The 15,825-nt window shown below is 41.0% G+C and overlaps 2 long non-coding RNA genes across 5 annotated transcripts in view; one reads left to right on the forward strand and one right to left on the reverse strand.

Annotated features, from left to right (window-relative positions):
- Positions 1-15,825, forward strand: part of LOC125451577 (uncharacterized) — a 61,612-nt gene that overhangs the window by 26,591 nt on the left and 19,196 nt on the right. For 2 of the 4 annotated variants that reach the window (XR_009445747.1, XR_007247324.2), the window contains exon 3: positions 12,181-12,298. This is a non-coding gene — a long non-coding RNA (uncharacterized LOC125451577). Of the gene's footprint in view, positions 1-12,165; positions 12,299-15,825 lie in introns of all 4 variants that reach the window. The other 2 variants (XR_007247323.2, XR_007247325.2) reach the window with 2 other exon arrangements.
- LOC132209584 (uncharacterized) overlaps positions 1-15,825 on the reverse strand; it is a 62,852-nt gene that overhangs the window by 4,363 nt on the left and 42,664 nt on the right. The gene's annotated exons all lie outside the window — the stretch shown is intronic.

Below are 15,825 nucleotides of genomic sequence, written 5' to 3' on the forward strand. Positions count from 1 at the left end.
CTCCTCTCTCTCATCTCTCCTCGCACCCTCCTCACTCTCTCGCTCGCTCCACTCCCTCCACTCTCTCTCTCTCCACTCTCTCTCTCACGTCTCTCACTCTCTCTCTCTCCTCTCCTCTCACTCTCTCTCTCTCTCTCTCCACTCTCACTCTCATCTCTCTCCACTCTCTCTCTCTCTCACCACTCTCACTCTCTCTCTCTCTCACTCCTCTCTCTCTCCACTCTCTCTCTCCTCTCCTCTCCCTCTCTCTCCTCTCCTCTCTCTCCTCTCCTCTCCTCTTCCTCTCCACTCTCACTCTCCTCTCCTCTCCTCTCCCACCTCTCCTCTCCTCTCCTCTCCTCTCTCTCTCCTCTCCTCTCTCTCTCTCCTCTCTCTCCTCTCTCTCCTCTCTCTCTCTCTCCTCTCCTCTCTCTCTCCTCTCCTCTCTTCCTTCTCACTCTCCTCTCTCTCACTCTCTCTCTCTCTCTCTCACTCTCTCTCTCTCTCTCTCCTCTCTCTCTCTCTCTCTCTCTCTCTCTCTCTCTCTCTCTCTCTCTCTCTCCCTCCTCTCTCTCTCCTTCTCTCTCAACTCTCTCCTCCCTCCTCTCTCCTCTCTTCTCTCTCCTCTCTCTCTCTCTCTCTCTCTCCTTCTCTCTCTCTCTCTCTCTCTCTCTTCTCTCTTCTCTCTCTCTCTCTCTCTCTCTCTCTCTCTCTCTCTCTCTCTCTCTCTCTCACTCTCTCTCTCTCTCTCTCTCTCTCTCTCTCCACTATCTCTCTCTCTCTCTCTCTCTCTCTCTCTCCTCTCTCTCTCATCTCTCTCTCTCTCTCCACTCTCCACTCTCTCTCTCCACTACAACCTGTTCCGATGACAAATCACCGGACTTGAAATGTTAATTTTGCTTTCTTCCCACAGATGTTGACAGACCTGCTGAGCTTCTGCAGCAATTTTTGTTTTTGTCTCAGAACTCCAACGTCTGCAGCTCTTTGGTTTATCATAATCTTTTAAACTGTATTCAATCTCCCCTCAATTCCTTTGGCTCAAGAAGAACAACAGCAGCTTTTCAACATAACCTTGTAGCTAAATTCCCTCATCTTGGAACCACTTTGGTAAGTCTCTACTGCATCCCCTAATGTGCTTTCACCACCATCCTAAAGAACATTGACCACAGCTGGACACAGTACTATAGTAGTTGCCCATTCAGAGCTTTATACTCAATTACTTTTTTTAAAATCACTAATTGTTTCTCCTTCCACCATCCTAGTGGGTAATAAATTCCAGGTTATTATCACTTGACGAAAAGGAATGTCTTTCAGATATTCCCCCTACAGACCTTGCAGAAAACATTCTATACCCATAATCCTCATGATATCAGCTAATGAAAAAGGTTTTTCCTTGCCTGCCTTATTCAATCTTGTGATAATCTTTGGCTGTATTTATTGCCAATGCCAAACATACGTGGTAGGCTCAAAACAACCCAAGGCAGCAAACAAGTGACAAGGTGATGAGGCCGATATGGCCAGCAGTGAGGGGGGGAAAGGTGGATATGACCAGCAGTGATGGAGGAAAAGAGTGCTGATAGCCAACAGTGAAGGAAGGGATGGCCAGCAGCCATCAGTAAAGTGGGGAGGGCCAGGGGATGCAACGACCAGCAGGATGGCCAGTGGGACAGGCAGGGAGCAGCTCAAGACTCTCTGACCTTCTTCTTAAAGCTATGCTGACTATTTTTAAACAAACCTTGCCTCAAAGTGGAGATCACTCTCTCTTCTTCAGAATCTTCTCCAATCATTTCCCTTCACAGTGAAACACATTCATCCGTAATTTCTTGGTTAATCCATACCATCCTTCTTGAAAGTGGAACCACATTAATCATCTTTCAGTCCTGTGGCACCTCTGCTGTGGCCCCAGAGGCATTAAAAATTTGTCTCAAAGCTCATATAATTTCCTCCCTTGACTCTCTCAACAGCTAACCCTAACCCTAACCCAAACTCATCGGACCTGGGGGATCTGTCCACTTTTAAGCCCGTCAAAACCTTCATGTGTGGAGACAGAAGTGAATTATTTATTTAACACTCTACTAATGTCCTCCAGTGCCCCTTGGTACCTAATCAGTGTTACTCTTTCCCTGGTTATCCTATTCCATTTACATACTTATACAGTATCTGGAGAAACAAAACAAACCCCAAGAAACTGAGGACTATTGGAAATCAGAAACAAAAACAGAAATTGCTGAAACAAATACAGCAGGTCTGCCAGCATTTGTGGAGAGAAAGCAAATTCAACATTTTAGGTCCAGTGACCCTTCTTCAGAACTGATTGTAGCAGGGAAAGAATTGGTAAAGGAGGAGTGGGGAAGAGTGAATAATAAGTGGAGATGGAGCCCAGAGAGAGAAAAAAAAGCATTGTGCAGATAAAAGAATGGGTAAAGGTCAGCCTGGGAAAATCGAGATGTGCTAATGGGGACTATTAGTGGCTGACAATGGATTTTTTTGTGGTAGCAGCCCACAAGGCCTGGTGCGTGAGGTTTGAGATAAGGATATGGGAGAAGGTGCTCAGGTATCTTGAGATCCTTCATTAACCTTACCCAACACTATTTATTGCCCCCTCTTTGCTGACCTAATGGCTTTCTTAAGTATCCACCACATTTTCTATACTATACTAGGGCCTCTGTTGATTTGTTCCCTTCACACCTGCTTAAAGCATCTCTTTTCTTTTTGACCCACTCCTGAGGATTCCAAGACATCCAGGGCTCTGAGCTTGTTGGTCCTGCATTTTGCCCTCCAGAGAACAAACCAGTCTTACACTCTTTCCTGATTTTTCATTTTTGAAAATCTACAACTGTTCTGCTGTAGATTTTCCCACAAATAGCTGTTCCCAATCCACTTTGACTAGATGTTGCCTTATTTTAATCATATCTGCTCTCCCGCAACCGCTACCTCCAACCCCCTCCCCGCATCCCCATCCCCCATCCAAATCCCTCTTTCAACTGTCTTTTTCCTTTGTCATTACAAACTGAAATGTGTGGAGCTGAAGGAACACAGGCTGCATCAGGGGAGCAGGAATGTTGATGTTTTGAGTCGGGACCATTCTTCAGAATAATTTTCCCGGTCCTCTGATGCTGCCTGGCCTGCTCCATACTGTGTTATCTCTGACTGCAGCATTTGCAGTTCTTGCTATCTCTTAAATCATAGTGTGTTGAGTTAACTATTAGTGAAACACTCCCTCACTGCTAACCAAAACCATGTGTCTGGCTTTGTTCCCTGGAATTAGTTCCAGCTCTGCATTGTTCCTTATGTGACCTTCTATGATGGCTGGGAACTCTGCTGTTTGTGATCTACATAAATTATTTGGAAGAAAAGGTAGTTGGTCTAATTAGTAAGTCTGCAGATGATACAAAGATGGGTGGAGTTGAGGAGAGTGAGGAGGATTGTCAGAGGATACAGCAGGATATAGATTAGTGGGAGGCATTGGCAAAAAAATAGCCGATGGAGTTTAATCCGAACAAATGTGATGTATTTTGGAAGGTCAAGTACAGGTGGAAATTATACAGTGAATGGGGGAACCTTTAAGTGTATCGATATGCAGAGGGATCTGGATGTGCAGGTCCACAGATTACTGAAGGTGGCAGTGCAGGTAGATAAGTTAGTAAAAAAGGACGATGGCATGCTTGCCTTCATTGGAAGGGGCATTGATTATAAGGATAGACAGGTTATGCTGCAGCTTTATAGAACTTTAATTAGACCTCACCTGGAATATTGCAAACAGTTCTAGTCACCACACTACCAGAAGGATATGGATGCCTTGGAGAGGTTACAGAAAAGGTTTTCCAAGATTCTGTCTGATATGGGGGAGTTTTAGCTATGAAGAAGGGTTGGATAGAGTGGGTTTATTTTCACTGGAATGCAGGAAGTTGAGGAGCAACCTGATAGAATTTTACGAGATTGTGAATGGCATGGATAGAGTGGGAGGTATGATTTTTTTTTCCAGGGCGGGGGGCTTAATTACTGAGGGAACACAGGTTCACAGAGGGGGCGATGTTGTGCAAAGTAATACATTTTTTGCACAGAGGGTGGTGAGTGCCTATCAGAGACAATGGTGGAAACAGACACAATAGCAGTATTCCAGAAAACCTGGACAAATACATAAATATCCATATCCAGTAAGTGAAGACATTTTTAGTATGGAAGGGCAAAATGTGTCAGCACAGTCGTGGAGGGCCGAAGGTTCTGTTCCTGTGCTGTGTTGTTCTTTATTCTATGTGTTAACATAAAATGTTTTCCTAAACACATTTTAAGAAATCTACCCCGTCAAACCCTTTACGCTATGACTGCCCCAATTAATGTTCAGAAATTTGAAATCCCCTGATATAATTACTGTATTATTACATACCTCAGTGAATTGTCTACATATCTGCACCTCTGTTGTTAACTGACTATCTGGGAGCCTCTAATACACTCCCAACAATGTGACTGTCCACTTATTATTCATAACCTCTCTCCACAAAGCCTCATTTGAAGACCCTTCCAAGATATTGTACCTCTTATTACAGTAACTACTCCATCATTAATAGTGCAACACCATCTCTTTTACACTCTCCTTTGTCTCACCTGAAGATTCAATACCTCAATGTGGAGTTGCCAGTCCTGCCCACCCCGTAACCACGTCTCTGTGATGGCAACAATATCACACTTCTATATTCCAAAACAAACCCTTCAGTCATTGGTCTTATCTTTGATTGATTTGATTTATTGGTGACACATGTACCTAAGCACAGTAAAACGTTTTGTTTTGTGAGCAGTACAGGCAGATCATAACAAACAAGGACACACAGATCGTGGGTTGCTTGGACAGAATGAGGCATACAAGGTCACGACTGCACAGGAGTTACACAAAAGCAAAGTCAATATTAGATTTGAAATTAGAGAGGTCCATTCAGCTTCTGTATCTTTTACTTGATGGAAGTGGTTGAAAGAAAGTATTACCAAGGCGGGATGGGTCTTTAATGATGTTAACAGCCTTTCTGTGCAATGAGAATTGTAGATGGAGTCCATGGATAGGAGATTGGCTTCTGTGATGGTCTGGGCTGTGCACCCAACTTTCTGTTGTTATCTATAATACTACTAGGATTAAAGCAGAGGCCATACAGCCTTGAATGGCTCCTTTGATCACAACATGACTAAACTTTCTTCTGTCTTGGTTCCTTTAATATATTGTGCTATATCTCCTCCCAACAACACTAACAACCCAAGTGCAAGGATGTTGGTTCCATTCTGGTTCAGGTGCAGACCCTGAAGTGTACAGGTCCCACCTTCCCCAGAAATAGTCCCCATGATCCAGGAATGTACAACCATCCCTTCAGCACCAACCCTTGAGCCATGCATTCATCCGCACTGTGCTCCTATTTCTGTCCTCCATGGTACATGGCACTCGGAGAAATCCAGAGATTACAATTGTAGAGGTCCTGCTTTTTAATCTACTGCCCAGATCCTTGAATTCTTCATACAAGAGCTCATCATTCAATCTACCTATATCATTGGTGCCAATGCATACACAACCTCTTGACTCATCACCCTCTGCCTTCAGGATGCCCTGTAACTGCTCAGCAACATCCCTAACCCTGGCCCCAGGGAAGCTATACACCATTCTGGAGTCACACCTGTGGCATTTGATTTTATAGACTGTAAGTTTTATTTTTCTCTCTGCTCACTGTGTTGGGCAGTCACTAAAAAAATTCACAAGAGGCTACCAATGTGGTTTTAACAAAATATCATAAAGACTTATTATACTAAATAAGGGGAGAAACAAACAGTATTACACAAAACAGAATTATCTGAATGAACTCATTACAAATTTCAGAAAAAATTTGAACCCTTTTCCCTCCACAAAAAGCTGACAGACCTTCAAGTTTCAGTGAAAGACCACCTCACCCTCAACACCAAGACTCCTTGTTCAGCTAACAGAGCTGTAGTTGATTTCCTTTTGAGCAAAATTCTGCGCATTCACTCAGTGCTATTATTTCAAACTATAGCCAAAAACCTGAGAACTTTTAAGTAAGCTGCTAACTTAGCTCAATATTATTACCAGACATGGGCACCTTTTAATAAAATCCTCAGCAATCTTATAGAATGTCTTCCCCTCTCACATCTGCACAGCCTTCTGTTTCTAGAATTTTCTTTGAAGCAACTCAGGGTGTCTCCCTTTAGACCTGATTATTTTGGAGATTGCTGAACTAGCAGCTGCTGTTATGGACTTTTCCTTTCCAAGAGAATGTGTGTTTTCAATTTATTCTCTTTCTCTCTAGGTTGTAAAACTGAAATCTGCAAACACATTAACAATCATCTCTCCAGGTTTCTTACCAGTGATTTAGCTAAAATCACAATTTCTTGGAAATGCTGTCTTCAACTCATTGTTCAAAGTTACTTTGATTTTTGTCAGACAAAATAAGATCCTTCATATAACTGGAAACTAAATTCATTTCTCCCTCCACCTTAGAACCTAAGTTTCCAAATAACAACATATTATGAGGCTTCACCACGCTATAAAATAAAACAAGGAGCCCTAACACTGGGCAAACACCCCTGTACACCATCCTTAGGGCTATATAATATCCATGTACGGCAACTCACTGCTTTCTGTCCTTAAGTCAATTTTTCAACCAAGCTGTAACTAACCTCATTTCATGAGTCACAATTTTGATAAGCAATCTCTGAATTGGTGTTTGTCAGACACTGTCTTAAAATCCATACGAGCAATTTGTACTACATGCTCTTCATCAATTATCTCCATTCCTTTCTCTATTACAATGATTTTAAAAAAGAGACCTAGCATCTCTCCCATTTTATGACCAATGGTATTTTTTACTTATGCAAAGATGAAGTTCTGGGTATGCCAAAATTAGAGATACAAATCCCAATAGTAATTACTAGAAAATGTGAGGCCCTTGAGTCATCAACCAATAGGGTGATCCAAGCATCCTTTTCAATTCAGCAAGGAGAGAAATTTGGAAAAGATAGAGGGACTACATCAGTTGAGAGAGTCCTGGAAGAGTTAGAGATCTTCCTAGAAACGAGAATGCAACAAAATCCAATTGCAGGTGCTGAGGAATCTCTGAATTCCCTAAACCCTGAACAAATTGAATGAACAGTAACTTCAAATACGTACTACAAGGCCTGGAGGGAGTAGGTGTTAGCCAAGAATATTGATTTTAAAATTCTGGATGAGCGTTTGCTCACCGAGCTGGAAGGTTAGTTTTCAGACGTTTCATCACCGTTCTAGGTAACATCATCAGTGAGCCTCCGAAGCAGCGCTGGTGTTATGTCCCGCTTTCTATTTATCTGGTTAGGTTTCCTTGGGTTGGTGATGTCATTTCCTGTTCTTTTTCTCAGGGGATGGTAGATAGACTTGGAGCCAATGTGTTTGTTGATGGAGTTCCGGTTGGAATGCCATGCTTCTAGGAATCCTCGTGCGTGTCTCTGTTCGGCTTGTCCTAGGATGGATGTGTTGTCCCAATCAAAGTGGTGTCTTTCCTTATCTGTATGTAAGGATACGAGTGATAGTGGGTCATGTCGTTTTGTGGCTAGTTGATGTTCATGTATCCTGGTGGCTAGCTTCCTGCCAGTTTGTCCAATGTAGTGTTTGTCGCAGTTCTCGCAAGGTAGTTTGTAGATGACGTTCGTTTTATTTGTTGTCTGTAAAAAAGACTCAAAACTTCTAAAAGACCCTTTACAGACAACAAATAAAACGAACGTCATCTACAAACTACCTTGCAAGAACTGTGACAAACACTACATTGGACAAACTGGCAGGAAGCTAGCCACCAGGATACATGAACATCAACTAACCACAAAACGACATGACCCACTATCACTCGTATCCTTACATACAGATAAGGAAGGACACCACTTTGATTGGGACAACACATCCATCCTAGGACAAGCCGAACAGAGACACGCACGAGGATTCCTAGAAGCATGGCATTCCAACCGGAACTCCATCAACAAACACATTGATTTGGAGCCAATCTACCATCCCCTGAGAAAAAGAACAGGAAATGACATCACCAACCCAAGGAAACCTAACCAGATAAATAGAAAGCGGGACATAACACCAGCGCTGCTTTGGATGCTCACTGATTGATGTTACGTAGAATGGTGACGAAACGTCTGAAAACTAACCTTCTAGCTCGGCGAGCAAACTCTCATCCAGAACCTCAACCTGAGCTACAAATCTTCTCAAAACTCACTATTGATTTTAAAAGTCAGGGTTTCAGGTAACTGTCCATTTGTTAAGAAAGCTTGAATTTTTAAAAAAATGACAAAATAAGGTAGTGGAAAAGTTACATCGGTATGTTGAGAAATATGGATGGACAACTTATGTAGATCCATCCGTGAGGAATGTAGGAAGGAGTTCACTGGAAACCCAACCTGATATTTAAGAAAGATGTAAATGTAGCGATAGCAGATATCACAACTCAATTTGAAAATGATGATAGATAATTGGAAAAGACATGGGTTGAAAAAGCAACATAGTATAAACATCTCAACCAGGAATCACAGAATTGACAGGGGGCTTACAGCCCATCAATTTTGGTTTTGTAATGGGTGCCAGAGGTAAATGGCTAGAACTAAATTACAGGCTTATCCATTAGACAGAGATTAATTATTTCTTTAACTCTGGGACATATGCAAATTTTTAATGATAACTAAATGATTTTTATCTGCCCAGTGAATATTTGGACATTTCTCTAGTTCATGAAGATTATTATTACTATTTAGTCTTTATGCTTTTCTTTTATTACTTTATATATTTGATTTAGAATTCTAACTGGTGCAATTTTTGAAGTATTAAAATACATTCCAACATAGCTTGAGTTTTGATGAGTTTTTTTCCAGCAATTTCTGACTTTATTTTCAATTTCCAGCATCCACAGATTCTGTTTTTTGTTTATATCCTTCATTGGCCTTTCTTTCACTTTTCTGCATTTCCTGACATTTTCCCCCTTGCTATCCCTCTCTGCTCTATTCATCTGTACCCCTTTTATTCTTTTATATATTTGTATCATCATTAGCTTCTTTGTCTTGTACCCTCATCACTTATGTTATTTAATCACTCTCCACTTCACCCTGTCATTGATGTCTTCTGCCATCTTTTCAATAGCTCTGAACTTGCACAAAAACTGCTCATCTTTCAAGCAACTTTCTAGCTAGCTTCCCCTCCCAGTCTACATCTAGTTACAGCTCCAATTTCATTTACAAGCTAGTCCAACATATTTACTATCTTCTGAACTAATTAAAAATGTTAGTCACATGTTTTCCAATATACAAGTGATCACAGACAAGGATAATTGTTAGATCTGGGCTATACTAATTCATTGTGTCAGAAAAGGTACATTCTCTTTAACTTAGCACTATAGTTGTCTTTCAAAATCCATATAGATGATCTCTTGAATTTTTGAGTATTACTGCTGCCAGAAATTTACAGGGACTTTCAAAACCAAGAATTGTGTAAGGCTTAAATAAAAATAAAAGCCAGCATGAAAGGGAAAAGATCGCTTAATGCAAAGGAAGCTTTGAGACCATTGTGGTTTTGGATCAGGATGTGGATCAGATCAACTTCCAAGCCTGACCACCAACTTCCTTCAATAATGAGACACCTGTCTATGTTAAGCCATGAAAACAGAAGGAGTCTACTCTATTAGGTTGTTCCAAAAAGAAACTTCAGGATGCATTCCAGACCGTCTCCAACAAGTTGGATAATATATGACTAGAAGTACATACAGATATGCCAAACATCTGAACACAAATGTTTTGGGAAGCTGACTCACTGAGTATCTTGGTCACTGAATTCACAAATTTCCAGATGCTGCTTCCATCTCATGATTGTTACATTCGTGCTTCCCATGAGGCATCAGCTGACTAGCCTAAAAAACTGTTTAGATTGCTTAAATGTTGCTGCTGTTCAAATATGTGTTAGCCATGAGCAAATTCCAAATACTATGATACCTTTACCCAGGCTTTCACAGAGCAGTAGGCAAGATGAAAGTTGTAAATATTTTGAGTTTTATTTGTCTACATTGCATGTCAAAACAAATTTCCATTTGGATTACCATTTTCTGTTTAACCTTTAACATGCACTCTGATAAAGAAGGGCTGGGATTCCCTTGTGGCCTTAAGGATCTGTAATCAGTCTCAAATCGGAATTAAAAGTCTACACAGTGGGGAACGTTCACTCATTGAGCCTTTCTTCACATTGGCCAATTCTTGGATAAAGGGTTGGCTTGCTGTCCTTAGCAAGCTCTGAAAACTGGCAAGTCCATGGGATGCTCTGCAGTTGGAAGTATTAGTAAGATGCCACGTCACGTAATTGACAGAGATGGTGCCCAAAGATGAAGCTGCACCATCTCCAATCTTCAAAAAAATTATAAACTGCCTTTTATAGCTGTCTTAACAGGGTGGCCTGTAGCTTCAGCTAGATCCAGACAATCAAGAAGAACTGGTATCAGGAAGCTTCCTCTGCACATTCTCCCACCACCCACAGGGACTTTGAGAATTCAAAAATCCGTTTGCTGCTTAGGTCTTTAGGCTTTTATAGGTCTTAATAGGTTTTTAAGTGCCTCAATTATCAACTGATTTCTAACCTACCTGGGAGGAAATGGTCTGGAAAGTGGATGGAGCAGGGAACCGGCACACTTAGAGGCGGCATGAAATTCTGGACACCCATCTCTGCCTACACCCACTGGAGGGAAAAACTGCATTCCTAACCATTTATAGCTACGTTTATTCTTTGAAAGGGTTTCCAAAGAATTAGAAAGGTTTCCATCCTCAGATGCAGCATAATTCTTGCTCTTGCAAGTTTTAAAATCAAGGACTCCGGCTCTGGGAATCTCAAAGGAACATCGAAGGATTGTTAAAAGTGATCAGTCTTCGATAATTCAACAGAAGTTGAGGTCTGTAGACACTTTCCTCTTTGTTCAGTCTGGCCCCTCCTATATGTGCAACTCTTCCAATTTCCTTATTACTTTAATTGTTTTTCTTACTCAGCCTCCTGTTCACATGGATGCCTAATCCCTTTACACCTCCACCCCTCCCGAGAATAGTCTGAGAACTCTAAAGATCATCCAGGAAAGGAAGACCAACTTCCCCTCATTCCTGACCTTCCACATGTTCTCACACACCACTTAGAATTCTATCTGCAGATCTCATCATTTGCCTGAGCCATGGCCCCATGTTTAATCATGTCCTGCCCTCTTGTCAAGACCACAGTGGTGGCGACTCCAATAATCAACACTCCTCTTTATTTCATATCCTCCCATTCGCCATCAACTCTCTCCCTTATACATTGAGTAAAACTGCAAAGCTACTTCATTGCCAAAATGAAAGGTTTCTGCTTACAGTACTTGTCCTGAGACTCTGGTTTCACTGCTTTACTGATTTTGAAGTACTTCCAAACAATTTCTCCTGCCTTGCGCTTTGTACTTGCATGCTGCAAGCTTTCACTGCAGCGTAGAATGTGGAGCTTATGCAGCATCTGGCATCTCCGATGAAGAGCAAGTGTAGCTGTAACATAGGCACACCAATAGCAGTAGGGGTAACAAAACCAGCGGTTTCCTTCCCTGCAGTGGCATCCTCTCTGAAGAGAGGGAATTAATATCAGGCTGTCCCCGAGGCTGTGTGCTCTCTTCTGCAATGAGAAAAATTAGTGTTTTGAATGAGAAGTGCGTCATGGCAACATTTATGCAATTTGATTTTAAGGCATGAATTTGAGTTGCCAATCAAATAGGGCTGACTGTTGGTTTTAAGCTGCCTAGGAGCGAGGGAAATGACTAGAGCCAGTCTGACAATTGCTGTTCTAGGGAATACCGAGGAAGCCAGTTGGCACTTGAAAGCAGAATATCACTCAACATTCCTGCCCAATGACCCCATTGAGTATCTAACAGCAGGTTATCCAGGGTATAGGAACCATTGTCCTGCTGCTCAATGTTCCCGTGATTTCTAGGCTCACCAGTTTGTCTTATGAGATTGGCCTTTTCCTCCCATCCATGGGAAACAGAAGGCCCTCAGTGTCCAGCATCAGCTCCAGGAAAGAGTTAGAACTAGGAAGACAGCCTGTCTACATCTCATGTCCATTATTTTCCTTCAAGACCATTGCACAGTGCAGATATTCTGACCCTATGTCCATTCTTTTAACAGAAATCTTTCCATTAGCAGATGCACATTGCCATCATCCCACACTGCATGTTTGGTCAGGAAACGTGGAGGCTATGATTGTGTTTAACTGCTGGGATGATTGGGTTTCTGATATCCTGCCAGGATCCCACTGCAGGTAGGTCGTATTTCATTAAAGTTCCAGCACTGGATTCTGAGAAAAGAAAGACATTTATAGGAGAATAAGATCTTGCTCTTCATGAATCCAACATCCTGTATTTTCAATCACATCATCCCTAATGATTGACAACTTTTACAGTAAAATTTAAGCATTTTGAACCGAGGGTATCTGATGGTCCTGAGAATTAATGACCCTAATTGGTAAAACTAAGTTAGAATTTACTTATTAACACATTTAATTCGATAATCATATTTGATAATGCACTGACTGAAGACCTAGGAGGGGAGAGGAAGTTTCCCACTACAATTAAATACACATATGTATAAGAATTGTTTACAGCATTTGTTACTTTACAATGAGAATCATGTTATCTATCTAGACTTCCAAAAGGCCTTTGATAAGGTGCCTCACGGGAGGCTGCTGACTAAGGTGAGGGCCCATGGTGTTCGAGGTGAGGTACTGGTTTGGATTGAGGATTGGCTGTCTGACAGAGACAGAGAGTTGGGATAAAAGACTGCTTTTCAGAATGGCAACTGGTGACAAGTGGTGTCCCGCAGGGTTCAGTGTCGGGGGCCACAGCTGTTCACTTTATATATTAATGATCTGAATGAAGGGACTGGGGACACTCTGGCGAAGTTTGTCGATGATACGAAGATAGGTGGACAGGCAGGTAGTACTGAGGAGGTGGGGAGGCTGCAGAAAGATTTAGACAGTTTAGGAGAGTGGTCCAGGAAATGGCTGATGAAATTCAATGTGAGCAAATGCAAGGTCTTGCAATTTGGAAAAAAGAATACAGGCATGGACTATTTTCTAAACGGTGAGAAAATTCATAAAGCAGAAGTACAAAGGAATCTGGGAGTATTGGTCCAGGATTCTCTAAAGGTTAACTTGCAGGTAGAGTCTGTGATTAAGAGGGCAAATGTGATGTTGCCATTTATCTCAACAGGATTGGAATATAAAAGCAGTGATGTGCTTCTGAGACTTTATAAAGCTCTAGTTAGGCCCCATTTAGAATACTGTCTCCAATTTTGGGCCCCACACCTCAGGAAGGACATACTGGCGCTGGAGCGTGTCCAGCGGAGATTCACGTGGATGATCCCTGGAATGCTAGATTGAACGTACGATGAACAGCTGAGGATCCTGGGATTGTATTCATTAGAGTTTAGAAGGTTGAGGGGAGATCTAATAGAAACTTATAAGATAATGTATGGTTAGAAAGGGTGGACGCTGGGAAGTTGTTTCCGTTAGGCTGGGAGACTAGAAGCCATGGGCACAGCCTTAGAATTAGAGGGGGTAAATTTAAAACGGAAATGAGGAGACATTTTTTCAGCCAGAGAGTGGTGGGTCTGTGCAGTTCATTGCCGCAGAGTGCAGTGGAGGCCAGGGCATTAAATGTCTTCAAGGCAGAGATTGATAAATTCTTGACCTCTCAAGGAATCAAGGGCAATGGGAAGAGTGCGGGTAAGTGGAGTTAGAAGAGACCAAAATGTGACTGACTAAAATTGTTAATTTAGGTAATTATTTGGACAAACAATGAAAAAATAATTAAACTGAATATTTTAACCAATGTGAAAGGATTTAAACATAGAATTGTTTCTAAATGTGCAATCCCTCTTAATATTAGACAAGTACATTTGACAAAATCGGAGTCAATTTGAACTGCATTTCTTTAACAGAGATAACAAAGTGTGGAGTTCGATGAACACATGCTTCTTAGTCTGCTGTGTTCATCCAGCTCCACACTTTGTTATCTCAGATTCTCCAGCATCTGCAGTTCCCATTATCTCGCATTTCTTTAACAATTCTCTTTAAAACAGCACCTAATTCTGTCAAAGCCACCCCACCCACAGGAACTCATTATTTCCATTTTTCACTTTGGTTTTATTTGAGTTTGTGATATCACTTTAGGCAACACATGAGGTGCCAGTTTTTTTTTGTTGTAACTAACACCCACTGTAAACTACAGTTGGAAATTGTATTCTTTAAAAAAAATTCTGAGTTACTATTAACTCAGAAGGTGGTTTTGTTCATTTTTATTCTTTGTTGATATATTTGAATATCGTTGGTTCAAACTGAATGTTACATGCATTCATTTAAAAATGGACTTCAAAGTGTTATTTGCAGAAATGAAGATAATGTGACATTAACATGTGATTAACATTCAAGGTTGAAGTGGAAGTATCAAAAATAATGATGGTGGCTGTAAATGTCCTCAATGCGGCTCCACATTCGGGGTTACTTACAATAACCGGATTGCCAATGCACAATTTATGACTGTTTTAAAATCTGAATTTTTCTCATGGTATGTTAAAGACTCCAGCATAACATTATGTGTAATCATGAACATTAAACTGCTTAATAACAAGAAATAATATTTGTCTTATCTTAGCTGATTTAGAATGTATTCCCTCTAGTGGCAATGGAAACAAAATGGTGCAGAGAATTCTGTAAAAAGACAATATTTATGATAACTTTGTTGAAGAATTTATGTAAAATGGTTGAAGGGGGTAGAAAAAAAATCCAAAAGCCAGTCACTGCAATAAACTTCTCAGCTATCATCTGAAATGTAATTTAAGGAAGCAACAAAATTTCCCAGTGATATAAGATGGTTGGCAAATCACCAAGTAGTCTGTCATCAAGGTGGATTTCCAGCATCTGAAATTACTTCCACTAGTGGCAGGAAAAGTGGTCACCGTTCCACTGTAACTCCTCCAACAAGGAGAGACAATCCTTGAATTTTGACTTATTGAAGGAGTTTCTTAGCGTCTGTAGTTTGCAATTCATGGTTATAAAATGCAATTTCACCTCAATGTAACTAGAATATCTAGATGGCTAAAATCATAATTTACGAATTACAGATGACACTCAAACCAACATATTCATTGTTCACTTTCATTTCAATTTTGTTGATTTTTGTATGCAAATTGACTGTTTGCATATGTTATGAAAATTTTTTTCCAATACTTAGTCAAATGGTGAAATTTTCATCTTTAACTTTACATCAATGACTTGTTTATTATCTACAGACAATTCAGCTTTGTTGAACTTCATGCACTATATTGTTGAAGAACACATTACTGCTGTGTCCAGGAAACAGAATAAAGATGGAAAAGAAGTGGGCACCAATGGGATTCTGAAATATTATCCAATAAGCGAGGGCATAACTACTGCTGACAAAATTAAAGCTATACTTACAAACGGTCCTCTCACCTGAAAAACAAAGATCAGGGGCTAAACCTTCCCAGATTTTCCTGGACATTTTTTCAAGTTTCATCGAGGGTTTCTCTGTGAAGCCTCATAAGTTTTCTCTTACAATTATCATAAACACGCACAAATGCTCGCCTGAATCTCCCACTTGCCATAGCTAGGAGCAGTCACCACTGAAAGGATATAATGGGATATCCTCAGATTCCTGGGTGAGCACAATATTTAAAAGGCTGTTGCACACCCAGTCAGGCCTGGCAGTCCACAGCTGTCCTGAATGGCTGCAGACATTATCCTCAAAAATGGCAGAGAAGGGGAGA

This window comes from Stegostoma tigrinum, chromosome 5 (genome assembly GCF_030684315.1).
Source record: "Stegostoma tigrinum isolate sSteTig4 chromosome 5, sSteTig4.hap1, whole genome shotgun sequence".
In the NCBI taxonomy this organism is placed as follows: domain Eukaryota; kingdom Metazoa; phylum Chordata; class Chondrichthyes; order Orectolobiformes; family Stegostomatidae; genus Stegostoma; species Stegostoma tigrinum.